The sequence below is a fragment of the Megalobrama amblycephala genome, linkage group LG16 (genome assembly GCF_018812025.1).
Source record: "Megalobrama amblycephala isolate DHTTF-2021 linkage group LG16, ASM1881202v1, whole genome shotgun sequence".
NCBI classification, from domain to species: Eukaryota; Metazoa; Chordata; class Actinopteri; order Cypriniformes; family Xenocyprididae; genus Megalobrama; species Megalobrama amblycephala.
Genome location: NC_063059.1, coordinates 26,400,274 through 26,419,122, shown reverse-complemented (window position 1 = coordinate 26,419,122; position 18,849 = coordinate 26,400,274). Strand labels below are relative to the sequence as shown.

The following is an 18,849-nucleotide window of genomic DNA, read 5'->3' as shown; positions in this document are numbered from 1 at the left end:
TGTCACTTTAAGACCTGACACACGGATCCATTATACTGTAACTGCAGGCTACTGAGAGGCGGATTTATGTGCGCGCACTTTGGATGTGAAAACAAAATCGGCAGAAATTAGTGAAATTATGCACAATATGTGCAATCCTACACTGACATTTAAGCCCTGTAACATCAACAATATTCATTCGGAGCAAATGAAACAAGTGATTGAGGGGAGGCGGGTTTGTGTGTCAACTCACTGTCGGAGAGATGAAAGAGCGAGAAAGCGCCGTTGGTATTGTTGTATCTGTTCTCTGGAAAATGAGTATTGGAAGTATTTCAGATATTTCAGTATTTATATGTAGTGAAAAATCGATATTTTTGACAACACTACATTGCACTTAGTTTATTATTTCAGATGCCTTTTTAAAAGACTACAATTGAAAAATGTATATATAAAATTCAACCCGTCAAAGTGGCAAGTAAAAGTGACTGCGTTACACGCCACTGCTGAAATCCACCTGCATTTGGTGGGTTGGCGGGTGTTAATGTCAAGCCCTGCTCACAACGCATTTTTCGGCACATTTAGTGCCTTGTTAAACTCGATTACTGGCGGTTAGTGAATAAGGAACATGCTTTTATCTTAAAATACCACATGCAAAACTTGTGCAATTGTTTAGTGAAATTGCCTCCAAGTACTCAACGTGAGAGAGAGAAAGTAAGAAACAGAAAGACTCAAGTAAAACTTGCTGAGTAGAGGGATGGTCAGAGCCGAAATGCCGCGTGGATCTGGTGTGACAGGAAGGCACATAAGGCAAAGTTGTGAGCGGCAAGGACAGAGACAAGGTCAGGGGTGTCCTCTCAAAGATGGAAAGTGCATCAAGAATACAAGCCTATTTCTCCACACTATTGTTGTGCCTATCCTCTTGTGCATCCAACTTCATTTCCACTTCAATTTTTAGCAACCTTCTGCTCGTCTCTCAAGGAGATACGATACAAGCTCTGACACGAATTAGCCCTCAGATTGACTGATACTGCAACGCCCAGGGGACGCTGGGTAAAAAAGCTCGCCTCTACCCTCCCCCTCCACATCCCACTCTTTTTTCTCTAACCCTTCTCTTTCTGCGCTTCCTCTTCGTCTTGTTTTTCCCTGGTGCCTGCTTGTCAGTCACCTGTCTTGGCGACATCAACCTCGCCTTCAGAGTTGACAGACAGGCGCCGCCGGGTTCTGACGGAGTAATTTGCTCCGAATTTACAAAATGCCTGGCATCAAAGATGGCAGCAGGGTCGTGGGGAAGTGATTGCATTAAGAGCGGAGTTGAGTGGTCTATTTCCACTCATCAACGCCACTGACAGTCAGGGCCGAATGACATTTGGTATTTTCCGACAAGTTTTTAGCAGGCGGCAAGGGCGGAGACACGGATACACCTCTGCCGTTGAACCGATGGCACTCAAGACGCACTCTACCGCAACACCCGATTGCACCCTTTCAATCCTCCAAAATGAGCAATTCATACAGATCATATCAGCTCCAAACTCCAAATATCCCACCTCACACACCATCAGACTCTCATAACAGTTCAAAAAGCAACTGATGATTGTTGTTGGAGGTACACAAGAGAGCTGAATGCTGATCTAGGCCTAGAATCTGGAAGAAACCAAGGGATTCGCAATCAGGTATTGACGGAATAGAGCAGCCTCATCTTTCGCTGTCCCGCGATGGGGCGATTCCTCACCGATATTATTGATTTCTGGCAGGGAGCTCATCTGTTATAGGCTGACTATGGTCAGATCAACTGGGCTGTATTGCTGAGCAGAGGCATTCTTTACTTGTAGAGCCACTTCAGGTCAATTTCAGGCCCGTTCAGGCATCGTTAAAAGGCCCTCTATGTCTGCCTCATCACCATTATGTAATACAGATTTTTTTTGTGCTTTAAATGAACATTTGGCAGTTTTCAAAAGGCCTGATTGAGTCGGTATTGATGGGTTTGAGGAGCTTGATGTTTTTGCAAAGAATTAAGTGCATTGCATTCTTTCTTGTATTCAAATATAATTACATATTGTATTATATATTTAGAATATCTCAGTTAAAGTGCTGATACTATGTTTCTTATGAGACTGATTATAATTAATTCATGTCTCACGCCATTTTTGTTTTTTTTGACTGGTTATCATCACCCTGTCATGAAATTTCTCATGGTGCAGGCATAGCAAAATCCTCTCCTTGACCCCAGACCTCCCTGACCCTCCCTTCTGACGGACACAGGTGGATTTCCCCTGGGACACTATCAGAAACCATAGCACACATGTAACCATTTTCTGCATCGCTTCACGAGTCCACGCGCACACAAACCAGATATTAGAATTGAAGAATAGGCTCCATCCATCCATCCATCCATCCATCCATCCATCCATCCATCCATCCATCCATCCATCTTCTCATATTCCAATTCACATTGCTATCTATCTATCTATCTATCTATCTATCTATCTATCTATCTATCTATCTATCTATCTATCTATCTATCTATCTATCTATCATTGCAATTGCAATTTTGCATCCTAGTTTTCTACTACATTCCCATGGCACAATACTAAATTGTTAAATTTGCATTTCATCATTGGACAACAGCAGATTTGGCCTTCATGAGGTTAATTTTCTGCCCCCCCCCCCCTTTCCCCACCTCCCGTTCTCTCCTTGCTAGGCACAGGGAAAGAATGACTCCTGCTTAACGATAAAATAATGAATGTCATTTTAAGGCAGGAGTGGGGTGGGGAGGTGGGGTCTGGTTTTTAGTGCATTACTTGTGCCTCTGAATTTGCCCCATGCCAAGGAGTAAATCTGAGTGAAGCCGTGCGATGTGACATCATTTACTCAGAAATCCCTAATTTGTCAGCATTAATATTTCAACCCCACCATTGCCTGTCAGTGAATGCCAGAGATGACTGATCAATCTATAAAACGGCTGCGGCTAATTTATTGAATATTTATGTGCAATGTCATGTGTGGGGCGCGAGCGGAATTTATTTCGCTCGCTTGCCTCTCTGCTTGAGAACTTTTCTAACTAATCGCACTTTTTTTAAAAGAAGGGGAAAGATGCATAATGATAATGGGATACAGGGACGTGCATTGGCTTTCCTCTCAGGAAAGCTGCTCTCAAACATATTCACGTGTCTCTCGCTGTGTCACCATTCCAGTCAATGAATTACAGTGTGGTGCCAGAGTATGATTGGGTCGAGATGATTCACAATCCTGCACGGGGTGTTCCGAACGGTTGCAGTCCATTATAGTCGTTGCCTTCTCCATAATTCCATTTTCATTGTCTGCTTTCTGCTGCGCTCCTGACTGACGCCGTCCTAGAGGATAATACGTCTGTGTTGGTACATCATGTGTTGAATTTACCGCTGTGTCTTGAGAAATGTGTTTGTTTGCTAGTTTAGAATGCTGTGTTATGAAGTAGAGGAGGGTTGGGCTCCAGTCATGGTTTTGTGGTTTGTCCTACGCTTGATGGGGGAATTAATGATGGCGGGCTCGGGTTGGTGGTTTGTCAGTGGATGCCGGGTTAGGGAAAACTGTTATTTTGCTCAGCTGGGTTCGTTCATGTGCAGTGTAATCTCTGACATGTACCAGGGGCCCAAATGTGACTCTGTTTAGGTGTAGCTTTGTTTTAAAGCTTTATATTACAGTGAACAAATCTATTCCTTCCTTACAACCCTGTATTAGCCTCTCAGATACCCTCATTATACCCCCGCTAATTACAAATTCTCAAGTCAGTGCCAAGCATTAAAATAAGACAGTGCAGGGAAGCATATGGCGTAATATCCTATTAATGAACACTCTAAATTCAAACCCAGGTCAGCTGCTCGTTTCATGCGCATGTCACCAATCCAAAGGGGGAAAAAAAAGTGACCTTCTTTTAAAATGCACAGACTGATTTGAAGAGATGGAGGCCTCAGGCAAGCTCATTGTTTTACTTGTTTAATTTTTTTCAGCAATTATTGATATAACATCATGCAGGTAGAGCAGAGTTTTTTTCTGCTTTAGAGGAGCAAAGGTAGCGATCGCTTTCTCATATGATTTCCCGTTGACTGGTTATGTCTCTCTTCTCTTTTTTCGCCTTCTGTTTCCTTCGATCTCTCTTGTTCCCCTGGTTCTCTCTCTCGAGGGAAAATGAGGCTATTTGCATTGGCTGTCACAACAGTGTGAGAAACAAGTTTCCCCTCTCCACCACACTCTCCTCGCATGCAGCTTTTTTAATGTGGACTGTCAAACACAAGAGAGATGGATTTCGGTTTCCTATTTAAAAGGGGGATGCAAATAGACACATTTAGCATGCTGGTGTCTCAGCGTGATAGATGCGTCCGTGGCAGCTCGGTTGGAATCGGGTATTCTGAGTTAATCTGCAGCGATGACCCTGTCGGCTGTGATTGGGAATAGCAGAGGGAAGTAGTTCCTTTACAAAGAACAAAACCTCACGTTTTTTTGCTGCCATTAACCCGTAAATAACATGAACACATTATTGAGCCAGGATCACACACTCAGACTCTGCCTATCGGTACACTTCAGCCAACCGGATGCTGATTTATATTGACAGGGACACGTTTTGTCCCCTCTCTGTTAGGCTGTCTCAGGGGAACGTTCCCTCCGGGAGACGCGAGGTACTGCCGGGGCTTAGGGTTGGACCCCAGCCCTGGGCTCTTGTGGAGCAGATTGGGGAATAGTTTGTTTTAAAAGGCTAAATCCCCCTGAACAGCTGTCCTAGATGAGGACTCAGATCAGTGGTGCAGGAGACCAGAGACAGCTGCAGGTGCGTGTCTGGGTTGCATGTGGTCTCTGCAAATACACGTGTGCATGTGTGCATACTCAAATCCACATGAATGAGGATTTCTAGGAAGAAGGTCTAGAATTTGTGGTTCTAGAATGTGTTAGCATTTCCATTCATTTTGACTTACTCGGCTAGCACAGGACCATATTCATTCTAAAACCCTTCAAATACAAAAATACAACTCTGATTCAATTATTAATGAAATCATTGGATAGTTATATAATTTTTATTTTTAAAAACAGCATATTACAGGTTCAGAACAAGTTAAACTCAGTCAGCAGCATTTGTGGCATGATGTTGAATAATCCCATAAATAATCCCTCCAATAAAAGTGAGGCACTTACAGTGGAAGTAATATTTAGCAGAAATGTGAAGCATATAATTTTATAAAAGTCATTTTAGGGTTTATGGCATTGTGTTGCCAAGGTAATGACGTTACAAACCTGGATATATACAGAAATGGTTACTTGGTATTTGACAAATAAAGCTTCAAAAAAGATGTTAAAAAATCTTTTCAAAACATAACATGCATATTTTTGAGTCATGAACAATGTGTTTAACAGTTTCAGTTGTTAAATAACAAGTGTTTAAATTCATTTATTGACTGTTTTTATGTCAGGCAGTACAACCAAATAGTTGTATGGATATACTGTAGTTGTACCGCCTGACATGGAAAGTATACCAACTTACACATACTTGAAATTAGCAGTATTTACTAGTATTTGAGAGAGATCAACAAACCTTTTTTCTCTGCCACAAGGATCAGCTGGGGTCCTCTAGATGATGTTAGTATCATGTTTGCTATTATTACCTTGTCAATTCATAATAAAAGTCCCATGTTTACAGATGCGCCAGCCTGACTCTGAACCCCCTGAATTTTTCAGTTCTCAGCAGCTTTAAAACTACTGATATTTATACAATTTGTTTATATGAAAGGTTTCAAACCTAAAATTATGCCGTAGTCTTTAGTTTTTAATTTTTTATTATAAAGACACCATTTTAAATAGTTTTCTTGTCTGTTCATTTGTTCGGACATTTTGGGTATTTAAGATAACAAAACATAAAATAATATGTATTATTTAAAGCTGCAGTCCATAACTTTTTTGGTTAAAAATTATCCAAAATCAATTTTTGAGCAAGTACATAACCAGCCAGTGTTCAAAACTATCTCATTATCTTAGCTCGATTCACAACAGTAAGCTTGTAATAATGTTTTATAATAAGAGCGACATGGTGGACTTCCATGGGAAATTCGAGCATGCAGCAGTTCGTCTGTGCGTCATTGTCACGTCCATAAACAGAAAGGAAGGAGTCCAGGCTAGTCGGTTTTATCACGTGAGGATGCTGCTGGTAGCGGATCATTTATAGGCTTTTCTCACAGCAGCTGAAATAATTAAACTCAACATTTTGATGGCGGATTGTAATCCAGAAAGATCCAAATGACAATCAACAGTGATAACTGGAGATTCACCCGTAGTCAAAAAGCAAAAGACTTTGGACTGTAGAGTGGCTACAGAAATCTACAGGTAACGCTAATATACACATAGTCATAGCAATGCTGATATTGTTAACATTAACAATTTGAGAACAGTATAATAATAATTTGCACGGTTTGGCATGATCCGAGCTAAGCGATCGTTAGATTTAAATCACAATTGGCAGCGCAATTTATTGTAGGCCTAATGCTTTTTTCCTCAGTTGGTCAGAACAAAAGTGGCAGAAATGTTACTTACTTGTTCAGATGATATTTTCCAGTGAAAATTCTTATATTGGTCATACTTTCAAGACATAGAATCTGTGATTCTGAAGTTCAGTATCCACACCGATGCGGTGACTGACAGCAAGTATTAGATTCATCCGCGCTGACGAGCTGTGCCGAGGTACAACGCACGTACAGATAACTGTTCCGCATATGACTGCAATTGCAGGTTTCAAACAGAGATGGCGATAAAGAGGAAAAATCGCAGCTTTAAATGTACTAAAAATGAATTCAAACTAGGGCTGCAACAAACGATTATTTTGATAATCGATTAATCTATCGATTATTAGAACGATTAATCGACTAATCATCGATTATTGCACTGATTAATCAGTAAGCTTTGTTCGATTATTCTACTTTAGCAATTAGTTAAAATATTGAGTTATACTGTACTTTAACTAGTAAATAAAACAAGGAGATCAGCTTTTAAAAGTGTATTTTTAATCATTTTCAAGCCAACTGAATAGACCAATATCCTTCAGGTTAAAAAAATATAATATAATTAAGTGGGGGTTTTGTGAAAAATGAAACAACAACATACATACACATATTATATATCTTATTATATATATATATACACACACACACACACACACACACACACACACACACACACAAACTATCGAGTTTACGGTCATTGAATGGCTTTCCTGAGGTAAATGTTACATTTTGTGTGATATATTTGTTTGCAAGTTTTATTGACTTCTTTCTGCGGTTAAAACTCCGATTAAGTGATTACAATAGAGATGGATTCATTTCAGTAAGTTCAGTAAGTACTTTTTGATGTTCATTCATGTTTATTTCATGCTGTAATAGAGAGGAATAGGTTCACATGCCGCTTGAACCGAGGTGTTACAGCGATCTGCCACCACAACGTTAAACAGCGTCACCACCACAAGTACTGTTTGAATACCGTAGTAATATTGACTTAATTTAAAAGCTTAGACTTAGTTTTATATCAAAAGTAACCTGATCTGTCAGTGCGTTGTCTGTGTCCTCTTTGCTCTGCATCTTTCACTGTGTGAGAAAATGAACGTGTGGCGTGAGAACAGTGAGTTTGAATGAGAGCTGGTGGCCCTGCATGACAGTATTCTGTAGTTATGCTAAACGTAATGTTTCTTATGTTTATGCTATGTTAATCTCCCACATTTCACGGGTTCGACTTCGTTTGCACTATGCTCTCCAAAGCGCTGACTTCTTTTATTGGATTGGATCCGGGAGGGCTGCATTACAGTATTGCGCTACAGCGCCCCACTGGTTACACCACGTTATTGCAGGCCCTTCAAATAGGTTGTATGAGATCAAGAGACTATTCGACAACAAAAATATCTGTCGACAATTTTTTATTGTCGACGTTGTCGATAATGTCGACTAATCGTTTCAGCCCTAATTCAAACTTAAGAGTTTTTATTGAATAAAGTGATATGTTATGAATTTATCAAATTATTTCAAAAGGAAATAATACACTTTGACACAAAAATATGCACGTCGTGTCATTGACCCTAAAATAATTTTAGCAGGGCTACGCTAACCAGCAAGACCTTGACTCATTGATATACACTAACATTGAAAAAGAAGGATTTTGCTTTATTTTATAGACAGAAAGTTATCTGCATGTTCTCTGTCAGTTAACAGAATACATGTTTCAGGTTGATGTTTCCAGTGTTTAATGGAGACTTTGAGGTTTCAAGAAATAAGAGGACAAAAAGAGTGGGAGCTGAAGGGATCAAGGCAGCTTAGAGGAGGAGCACTGGGGCAACTTGATAGAGAATGAGGAAAAAAAGGTCAGTTATGTCCTGAAGTAAGCTGGATTCATTGTGTGCAGTCTGAGCAATGGAGAACTGATAAAAAAATGACCTCAATAAAAACAGCAGTGCCTATGCAATATGCAAATCATTCCATAAAGGACGGGGGCCAGTGTGAGAAGAGCCCACACAGCGTGTGATGTCTTGGCTATCGCTCTTTGTTCACAGGCCTTTTATATATACCTTCCCTGCAGATAAAAGCCAGGAGAGGGCACTTGTGGAGGGTCACCTCTACTGAAGGTGAGGGTAGCTCCATTCCACACCCTTCCCCACTGGACTGACTCACAAACCCTCCAACAACATAGTGACACAGGAGTATGGAGAGATATGAGAATGTGTGAACATACTCCTGTGGTTTCGATTATGTGTTAATGAAGGTTTTTACATGATGCCACTTTAAATATTAAACACTTATAGTCATATGGAGTACAGTGCTCACTCACAGTGCATGACCTCAAAGCAAAGATCCCACTTACAATACCAGTCAAAAGTGTAATAGTAATAGTAGTTGTAATTATTTATTTTTTATTATTATTATTTTTTTTTATTAGCATTAGTAGTAGTAGTAGTAGTAGTAGTACAAGTAGTAGTATTTATTTATTTGGTCCCACTTTATATAAGGTGGCCTTAACTACTATGTACTTAAATTTACATTAATCATTTGATACAATGCACCTATTGTGTACATACATGTTTTTACATTGTACTTATATTTTAAAAATACCTGTATGTAATTACATCTGTAATTAATTTGTAATTACATTCATAATTACATTGTTGTCCCATCCCTTACACCTTAACCACCCCTTAAACCTACCCATACCACCAAACCTGTCCCTTACCTTACCCGTATCCCACCTCTATAGCAGCAAAAGTGTTTTGCAATACGTTTTTTTTCATTCAATTGTTCAATTATTCATTCATTTAATTCATTTATTTGTTTGTTTGTTTGTTTGTTTGTTTTAAGCATATTATTATTAATGTTATTACTATTGTTGTTGTTATTTAAATGTATTTATTATGATATTATTAACAGCAACAATTATTATTATTTAAATATATTTATTATTTAATGTATAAATGCATCCTTTTGAGCCCATAGCCCAGACTGTAGAAACAAGTTCTGTACAGTCATGGAGGCAGGCATTAGAACAAGAGCAGATAATGGCCCATTGTGGAAAACAGGAGAGGTGCAAGATGAAGATTTTGAAATGGGAAAAACAATTGGGATGACACAGAGGCAAAGCAACACAAATTCACTAAGGGTGTGTTGCAATGTGGGCAGACCCTGGCACACTCACTTGGCACGTTGTTCTGCCAAGTTGTAGGATTTACCTCGAAGCCTGAGGGTTTCGACATGAAAAGACTTTATCGGCTAGAGAGGGCCCTGTGGAACGCTCTGGGGAGGCTGGTCTTGTTGTGGCAATGGAGAGGAGGAAATGCAGGATGAATGGGGGAAAATAAGAGAGGAAGACAAAGAGAAAGGATGAGTGGTCCAAAAACCGCAGCCAAGTCGCTGAAACAGAAAGAGAAGGAGAGAATGGGAGGATGAGAACAATGATGTAAAACCATGGTGTGGAACAGCTGCCTCTGGCAGCGGTGGCTGCGATGCAGTCACACTCATGTGGAGAGGCAGTACAAACATAAACACAAGCTATTGTAAAAGGAATAAGCCCAACCTGTCCTAGATGAGTGCATTATTATTTCACCCTGTGTTTGTGACCGTCTTTCACTTACAGCTTTAAATTCGTCCCTTAATTTTAAACCCGCAGCTGAATGTGTGAGGTGTATACAGACAAGGGCGTGTGGATGATCGTGGCCTCCTCATCAGCGTGGGGCTGCAGGTGTATGTCTGCTCGCTGGAGATGAGCTTGTCTGCTGTACCAGGAGCACATGGTCAAGTGGTCAGCAAATTGAAAACGGAAAATTGCTGCCACTTGTTCCGACCATTGAAATGTGTGTGTCAGTAGAAGTGGCGGGGTCACAACAGATGGCCCAGTTTTTTTGGTTATTGATAAATCATCCTCCCTAATGTTGCCTGCTTTGAAAATAGGCATAAACAAACATATGATGAAATCTTTTTTTGTAAAGATTTGAGATACAACAATGACAACAAAAAACAATGCAGGTCACAATTGCATCTTATTCCAATTCAAAACTAAATGTTTTGGTATTCAAGTGAGATATATATATATATATATATATACACACATACATATAAAACATTTAGTTTTGAATTGGATATATATATAATGTATGTGTGTGTGTATTACTGTATATACTATTGGTATGCCATTATATTATAATATTGACCAAGACTTTCAACCAACATGCTCTTTGAATTCTGGATAAACAAATGAACATTCGGATACGTTCCAAAGGCCCACTTGGAAAAAAAAGAAATACTACTCCAATCTGAACTGCAGTGGTAATAGTGTGTGAAGCATATAGCATACTCATTTAACCTCCATACCTTTAATCACCAACATTTTCCAATTCATTTCCTTACCCTCTCACCCAAGCCACGCACAGCATGATAAACACTGAATATTTACTTAGACATGCAGCTAAAGCATATTAATATCACTTCCATTTGGGAAGGATAGAGATGTTCATATTCATGGTTTGTACTAGTATTTATGCATTTATGCATAGGCAAGAATGTTGTGTAATTCAAACCATTTGAATTACAAATGATTGCATGTAGATTTATGTCAACATTGATTTAATTTTCCAAATGCGGCAGCACATAACACTAAATTATTATTACTTATGATATTAATAATAATAAATAATCCATTATTTATTTATTTATTTATTTTTAAACAATTTATTTATTTTTCAACATCCCTATGTTTATGAAAATGCTGTGAGGTTTGGAAGAGAGAGAGCGGGTGATGAGGTTATTGGGGCATATGGAGAGTCAGATCTTCTGTCAGCATTTTGTTACAGGAGCGGAAGGTGCTCCTCTCCACAGGGTGGGGGTACAGTGATCCCTAACTGACACTCCTGCTGTGAAACACAAACCTCTCGCTCTACCCCTTGACCAAATGTAGGACATGCAACACCGTCCTCTCTGAACAGAAAGATATCAAGAATATGGTTGTTGCATTTTTTTTCTACATACTTCCTCACTAGTATAAATATATAATGTTGAAATCACCACCAATATAAAATATATAGAATATATTCTATATGTTATATTGAATTTAAGTGAAAAGTCTGAGACCACATTCATAATCTGGGATATATTTTTGAAGTTTAATGACCTTGTTTTAAAGGCTAAAAACAAAGTTGTGATGTAAAATAAGGAAGATATATTTAAGATTCTGCACAATTTCTAAGTCACTAATCACATGTAATTAAGGATGTCTTCACACTTGTCAGGTTTGGTCCAATTAAAATGAACTCTGGTGCGATTGCTCTGTTAGTGCGGTTCATCTGAATAAGTGTGAACACTAAACCCTGGTGCGCTTTCAAAGAAACTCTGGTGTGGTTCGACTGAAATATGGACCAAAGACATGAAAACGAACCAAAAACAGGATGTTGTTACAAGATACCACCCTAATGTTACAAGATACCACCCTAAAAAGGATTGAATGCTAAAGCATACTTGTTTTTCTAATCGTAGTTGCAATGTTGCCCATCACAGTTCGGTACAGGCATCAGAACCGTATCTCATCATGGTAGATCTTCGTTTGTGTGTGTGACGGAGGGATTCCTGTCTCTGTTTTGACTCCCTTACACATTTTATAAGCTCTTCATGAGTTGTCAGCTCCATCATATACCATCATATGTACGCACAGCGAGTCCATTTAGCCCAGCACAGCATTGTTTTGGATGTTCGACAAATTCCGTTGCAAAAGTATGTCATAAAAGCTTTTTTTTTTTATCTTTAGGTTCGGTGTTAAAAATGATAGTGTGAACGCTAAGTGAACCAGGACTAAATGTGTCATTTTGTTTTTTTTTGGTCTGGACCAAAAGAACCAAGAGAATTGTGAACACACCCTAAATGTGATCCTAAACTTGTTTGTACAAAAAGTCAGTTCATGCAACAAAAGTTAAATTCATAGAATTTTAAATTTTTATGTATTAAGTCATAAAAATGTGGTCTCAGACTTTTAGACCCCACTTATATTGTAGTGAGCTATACAGTCTAATATATAGGTCACTGTAGTATACAGGTAGAAGCTCACTATTATATCACTAAAAACACATTTAAAGTTTCAGCTTCATTTTGATTGAAGAAGACTCATTTCTATATCAGAGAGTATTCCATTTCTCCATTTGTATTGCAGGTTTAATTATACTTCACAAATCTCAGAAATAGTAACAGAAATAAACCAAATCGTCTGCTTTAAACCAGACCATGAAGAAGAACTTCGAACAATAATCTCATCCCGCTGTCCCTATTTTCCTTCTTGCTGTCTTTGTCTTTAACCACCTGCCATAAATAAGAATGAATTAAAAATGAGTACCATGCAGAATGAGACCCATTGATCTCGCCGTAAGGAGCCCGCACTTGCCTGTTTCCTTGATTGTCACACTTAGTGTGAATTATGTGGAACATGTGTTGAATTTATAAGATAACGGGCTGGAACCAGACTGCACTAGACGCCATTAGAAGTGAGTGTGATAGCGATTTGACAGACAGGATGAATGTTGCCCCCTCTTCCATTCACGTCTTGTGTTTTTTGGGGGGGGATTGTGTGGAGGAGAGTATAGGAATTTAGTACATAAGGGTTACTTTTTTTTTTTTGTCTCTGTCTATCCATCCGTACATCCATACAGTATTTCTTTTTCTGTTAAAAAAACATATATTTAAAATCATGTACGCTCATTTACATAAGTGGCATAAAAAATTGCCTTGTTGAGATCACGTGACTAGCTGAATACTACTCACTTTATCTCAGTAATCCCCTTTATTAGACTTTTTTTAATGTGGAATAAATTAATCATGGCTGACTGCGAATAATTCATCTCACTGTAATGGAAAACTATTGCTTTTGCATAATTCTATTCATCCACACCACTAGGTGACAGTGTACAAATCTGACATTATAAACATTATAAACACATAACCAAAATACTTAGTGCACATATAACTTTTGCCATTTCTACACATTTTAATCCCTTAATGAAGCTGTTTTTGCTATAGGGACTACAAAGTAGTTGCCCAAAATGGAGGTTTTCCAGTTAGTGGAAACGTTTGGTGCGCATACATTAGTGTAAATTGCTCAGGCCTCTATTTCAGGCGATACTGGTGGGCGTTTGGGAACAATGTCTCTAAATGAAGCACACAGCAATGGCGTGGAAAATGAGCAATGAATCTCCACTGAGAAGCGAAGGAGCTGCGTGTTTATAATGCAACCTTATTGTGTTCTTCTTTATAGCATCTGAAAGTCTAAGAGAGGAAAACAGGATCTTATCAGTCAAACTTGATACATCTTGGCCACCGTATGGAAGTCCAAACCTCATTTGCATTTTATACACATTTAGTAGCTTTGTGTACGTGTGTGTGTGTCAGAAAGTTGCTTTGTGATATGAGAGCTTCAGCACGCAGCTCTTTTGTCTAGTTTGAAGGTGGAATCATACATTTGTATTTGAATGTCTCCACGCCCTCTTTGCTTCCCCACCCTCTGCCCCCCAAAAACACTATTACTGACTCAATCTTCCTATGGGAAAACAAACTTTATAAAATTCTCCATAACCCACCAAGCGGAACCTATTTTCCTCCCGATGCAATTAACTGCACCAACATTTACAATAATATGATTACAGCCACTTTGGAAAAAGTCAGAGAGGGTGGGAGAAGGAATATTAGGTATCAGCAAGGGGTTGATCGTGATGGTCGTATTTTCAGGAGACTTGCATTTTCTTTGAGCAAATAAAGAGCCACTAAATTCTCCTTAGGCAATAAAACCCAATGCAGTGGAACCACGATAACAAACACACCAGCCACTTTTCCTCTCTCACCAGTTTCTTTTTTTCTTCATTACTCTCGATCCGGGTTCTTCTCTCTTCCTACCTCCCTCAATTAATTAAGCCTTTCACGGGCATGTAATTAGGAACATTACCAAGTCATAAAATTGCCACCAGCCACTAAATTATGTTCAGGCCCACAGCAATTTGTTAGTAATTCCTTTCTTGAAGACATTGACACCGTGGGGTCCAAAACGTCTTCAGGTGTGCCCACTGTGCCTCAAGTATGGGTATATTATGATCTGAAAAAGGCCATGGCATTGTCAAGATCCTTATGCTGTAGCATAGATAGGGAAAAGACAAGCCCACTTCTGGATTCATGTTATTTTGGGTTTGTTTTAGTTGGCTGATCTACAAAATATGTGGATCTTGGAAAATTTCATTACATTATCTAAATTGCATTTTAAGACTCAGCGTTTTTAGCATTAGCCAGTCATCAGATTTGCCACAGAAATGAAGGAGATGGGAATTTGCACAACCTAAGTGACTTTTTTTTTTTTATCTGTACAGTTACTTTTCCAATTTCATGTCTCTGGTAAACAACCCTTTCCAATGAAGCTTGAGAACCGGAGGACAATGAGCGGCCCCATTGTGCCCTGTACTCATAAAGGATTACAGAGAGAAGAAAGTGACAAATCCAAGCCTCATTCACCGTCTGATGATCCTGCTTCCACCACATTGGACATAGACACTGAGGCAAGGGGGGGTCGGGGTTGGGGAAAAAGGACTGCTATTGAGTTTGTTTGAGCTGCACATGGCATGAAAAGGTTAAAGGCATCAGTAGAGTAAAGCGCTGGGGTGATTGTAACACAAGAACCTAATCATAGGCTCTATCAGCTGAGCCATCCCTGACCCTGTCATAACCATATTCCATTGTTTCTGTTTACAGGCCAGAAGAAGGAAAGCAAGCGGAGAAAAAACCCAAAGGCTGGCAATATTGATTCTTGTCCCCTCATATTGAAACCAGATATTGATTTTCTTTCTTTTTTTAAATAGGAAAAAGTGCATTGTCCAAATGAAAGAGATTTCTTTTGGGATTTGGCAAGAGAGGAGCTGAAATGAGCATCCTTTGGAACATAGTCTCTTGCGGATTTGGTACAGGAGCTGGTAATTGAATCCAGCAAATGGGCTCGTGCATTTGCTGTGAGAGTTTTTGGCCGGAGAAAGGGAAATATCATGCCTCTGACAAAGAGGATTTATTCTCTTTCCACCCATCATATTTAGCCTTAATAGCCTTGATTTTTTTTTTTGTTGTTGTTCGTTCAGTACTGTATTAGTCAAGAATGATGGAGTAAATGATATGACTCTGTAATGGTTATGACATCACAGTGTGTGTTACCCCGATCACGGTGGCTGCCTCCCATCACTGTCTCTTGATTAGCCCGCCGACGTTCGCCAGCATCTATTTCACATTCAGGGGGCGTTTGCTCGTCTCCCACTCAATTTGCAATTAAGACAAAATTTAGACCACTGAAGCCTGAAGGCAGGTGGGTGTCCTCAAAGCATGTTGCTTAGCAACTGTCATAGAGCAAGGCCTGGCACCTGTGCAGCAGGGGGCAGCGTGGAGAAGAAGTGGGAGACGGGGTAAAGCCTCCATCATGGATGTGTCTGAGAGGCTGAGATATAGGAGTCGGACTTAGGGCGCACAGGGGGGAGGAAAGCTTATCTTAGCCAGCCATGGTTGAGTGGTAGCAGACAGACAGACAGAGCCCACGGCTGGAGCCCCACCCCACCTCGAGGCGGCTCGGGTCAGGGCCAAAGGGGACTATAGCCCCAGCCCCGACATGGGTCCGACACTGTTATCCCCCCAATCTCCTGGGAGCTGTATCAGTGTGAACGTGCAGTGTGCAGGGAAAGGGACAGGGGGCACTGATGCTATCGCTGTCTCTGAATGTTGAGTCCTGGGGGACGGCCTTGCCTGGAGATGATCAAACCCTCTTAGGTCTCTGAAGAGAAAAACGATGATTTGCAGACAGTGACCCCCATTACCGAGAGGCTTTCTGACTGATGGACTTGGAAAATCAGAGTTAAATGATCACCTAAGTTATCACATATCAGCTATTAGGTTTCTGATATCTTATACAGTGTTGGGGATTGTTACTTTTAAGAGTAATCTGTTACAATATTGTGCTACTCATTTTAAAACTAAATGTTGCATTGTTACTGTTTATGGAAATGAATGTTTAATTACTTATACATTACATTTTCTCACCTTTGTCTCCACTAGAGTTAAATTGATGTGCTTGATGCATTTGTAAGTGCTTTTTTGTGCACTGGAGAAATGTTTATTCTGATTTTTCATGCGTGATGATTAAATTTACACTGGAATCAGAGGTGCAGGAAACATACATCATGCATATAAATGTTTAATTTTTAACAAAATATTCTTTTGATTGAATATGTGTAGCTATTTTTAATATTAAAAATAATATATTTATAATTTTTATAATATAACTAATTTATAATATTTTTAGAATTATTAGAACTTTTTTTTCAGTACATGTATTGTGTAAATATTTGTATGAACATAAAAACATAGACATAAACAGAACAAATTTCTCAAACATTTGATGAACAGAAATAGAATAATGAGTCGTTGAACAATATCCATCCATCCATCCATCCATATCAAAAGTAGTGGTAAGTAACTGATGTGGCCACTAGCTGCTTTAAGTGCTGCAGTGCATCTCATCCTCATGCACTGATAAAAACGATTCTGTGGTGAAGTAAGTGCAACTTAAAAATAAATGTAAAATCTGCATGAATAAGTTAGTTCAGGCAAGAATTAAAAAAAAAAACTAAGTCAATTCTATTTTAGAACTCAATTCAAGCTTGCAGAAATTAAAGCGTAAATATCAACATTATAAAATGAAGTAAAACTGCTCATCTTTTCAGATACTGGTGTTCCCATCATGCACTGGGCCTTGAATAATTAATGAGTTTTTTTTTTTTTCACTGTTTCTCAGCTGTATTTACATTGTTGTATCATTGCCTTTGTTGTTAGGTTTAGTAACTTGCCATTTTGTGACATTTGGAGTTAATTTTCGACTGAAAATTACATTCATACTCAAAAACGATCCATCGAATGTTACGGTCATTGTGTATTGTGTAGTAAGTATTGAGGTCACGGTGTTCAGATGCCACATTACTTCTGGTGTCTACACAGTATCTATTGTATTATTTACTTGGATGTTTCTAAGTAGAACATACATTTTAAAAGTGTGGTTTAATTAAGTTTTATATTGTTAGAGTAAAACGTATTGCAAAGGAAATTATTTAACCTTTTACTGGCCAAGTTCAAATTACTTCCTCATGCCTCCCTTCTGCAGGACTATGGCATGTTCTCACAGGTGATCAGGGAGCCTTGGCATCTTTCTCCTGGTGTTTTTCAGAATCAGTACAAAGGTTAAGTTATTGGAACTGTGACCTTAATTGTCTCCCACCTGTAAAGCCTATATTAAATATGTTCATCGTATAAAGTGATCGAGTTTCTTCAGAAAATTTGGACTAAACTGCTCTATTCATATGGATTCGTTTTACCATCTCTTTATGAACTTCAAAGTGGTAGTTGCGTAGACTGTCAGTGGAGGGACAGAAATCTTTTTGTTGTATTCTCAGTTATTTAAAATTGTAATAATTTCACAGTATTTGTTTTTACTGTGTTTGATCAAATAAATACAGCATAAGAGAGTTATTCCAAACTTTTAAGCCCTGACCAGTTGTGTATATATACACAACATACACATACCCATCATGTTTAGCCATACTATACCAATTCCAATATACCCTTTCACTCATCATTGAAAAGTGAGAGGTTTTGAATTGTATTTTTAAGTAAATACATTATACAAATATTATGCGTTATTTGAAAAGTAGCTTATATTATGGTGTAAATGCATGTTACTTGTAACGTTACCCCAAGCACTGTTTATGCAGCAGTTTTATGTATGAACATGTAGCTGTTATTTATCCACTCCATTCCTTTGAGTACTGTGTAGTTGTTGTTTATACTGTTGTCCTGTGGCATTTTCTGGGACAACTGTAATTGGCACAGGAGATGAGTGCTGTGTTCCACACGCCATGCTGTCCTGACAGGAAGGTTGACTCCAGGCCACTGGCCTTCATTTCCTTCATGTCTTTCTGCTTCGCTCCACTACCTGCCCACATTTCCGCTGTGGCCCAGGAGCGACACCTAGACATAGAGAAAGAGGAAAAGAAGGAGACAGCGAAAACTAAGGTGGGCCACTGGTCTTGTAAAAGTCGTTGTATAATTTAGATTATGGGAATGTGAACCTGGGTGAGTAAAGTCTTAGGTATTGATTGAGCGTTTGTGATCATGATGCTCTGCATGTTACATGTAATAGCATGGGCAATGACAGGCAATTTCAAAACACCTCCAGGTGGCATAGATCCTCATTTATACCTCATGCCTTTGCAGAGTCATTAGGTCACACTCCAGACAAGCTCTCCAGAATCTGCTTTTTATTGTAGCCCCTCAAAAACGG

At 39.0% G+C, this 18,849-nt stretch overlaps 1 long non-coding RNA gene across 4 annotated transcripts in view; it reads left to right on the top strand.

The window, feature by feature from the left end:
* Positions 1-18,849, top strand: part of LOC125248315 — a 184,203-nt gene that overhangs the window by 124,425 nt on the left and 40,929 nt on the right. Inside the window, exon 3 of one of the 4 annotated variants that reach the window (XR_007180286.1) lies at positions 14,855-17,871. The exons of the other annotated variants lie outside the window; for them this stretch is intronic. This is a non-coding gene — a long non-coding RNA (uncharacterized LOC125248315). Of the gene's footprint in view, positions 1-14,854; positions 17,872-18,849 lie in introns of those variants that run through there. 4 annotated transcript variants of the gene reach the window in all.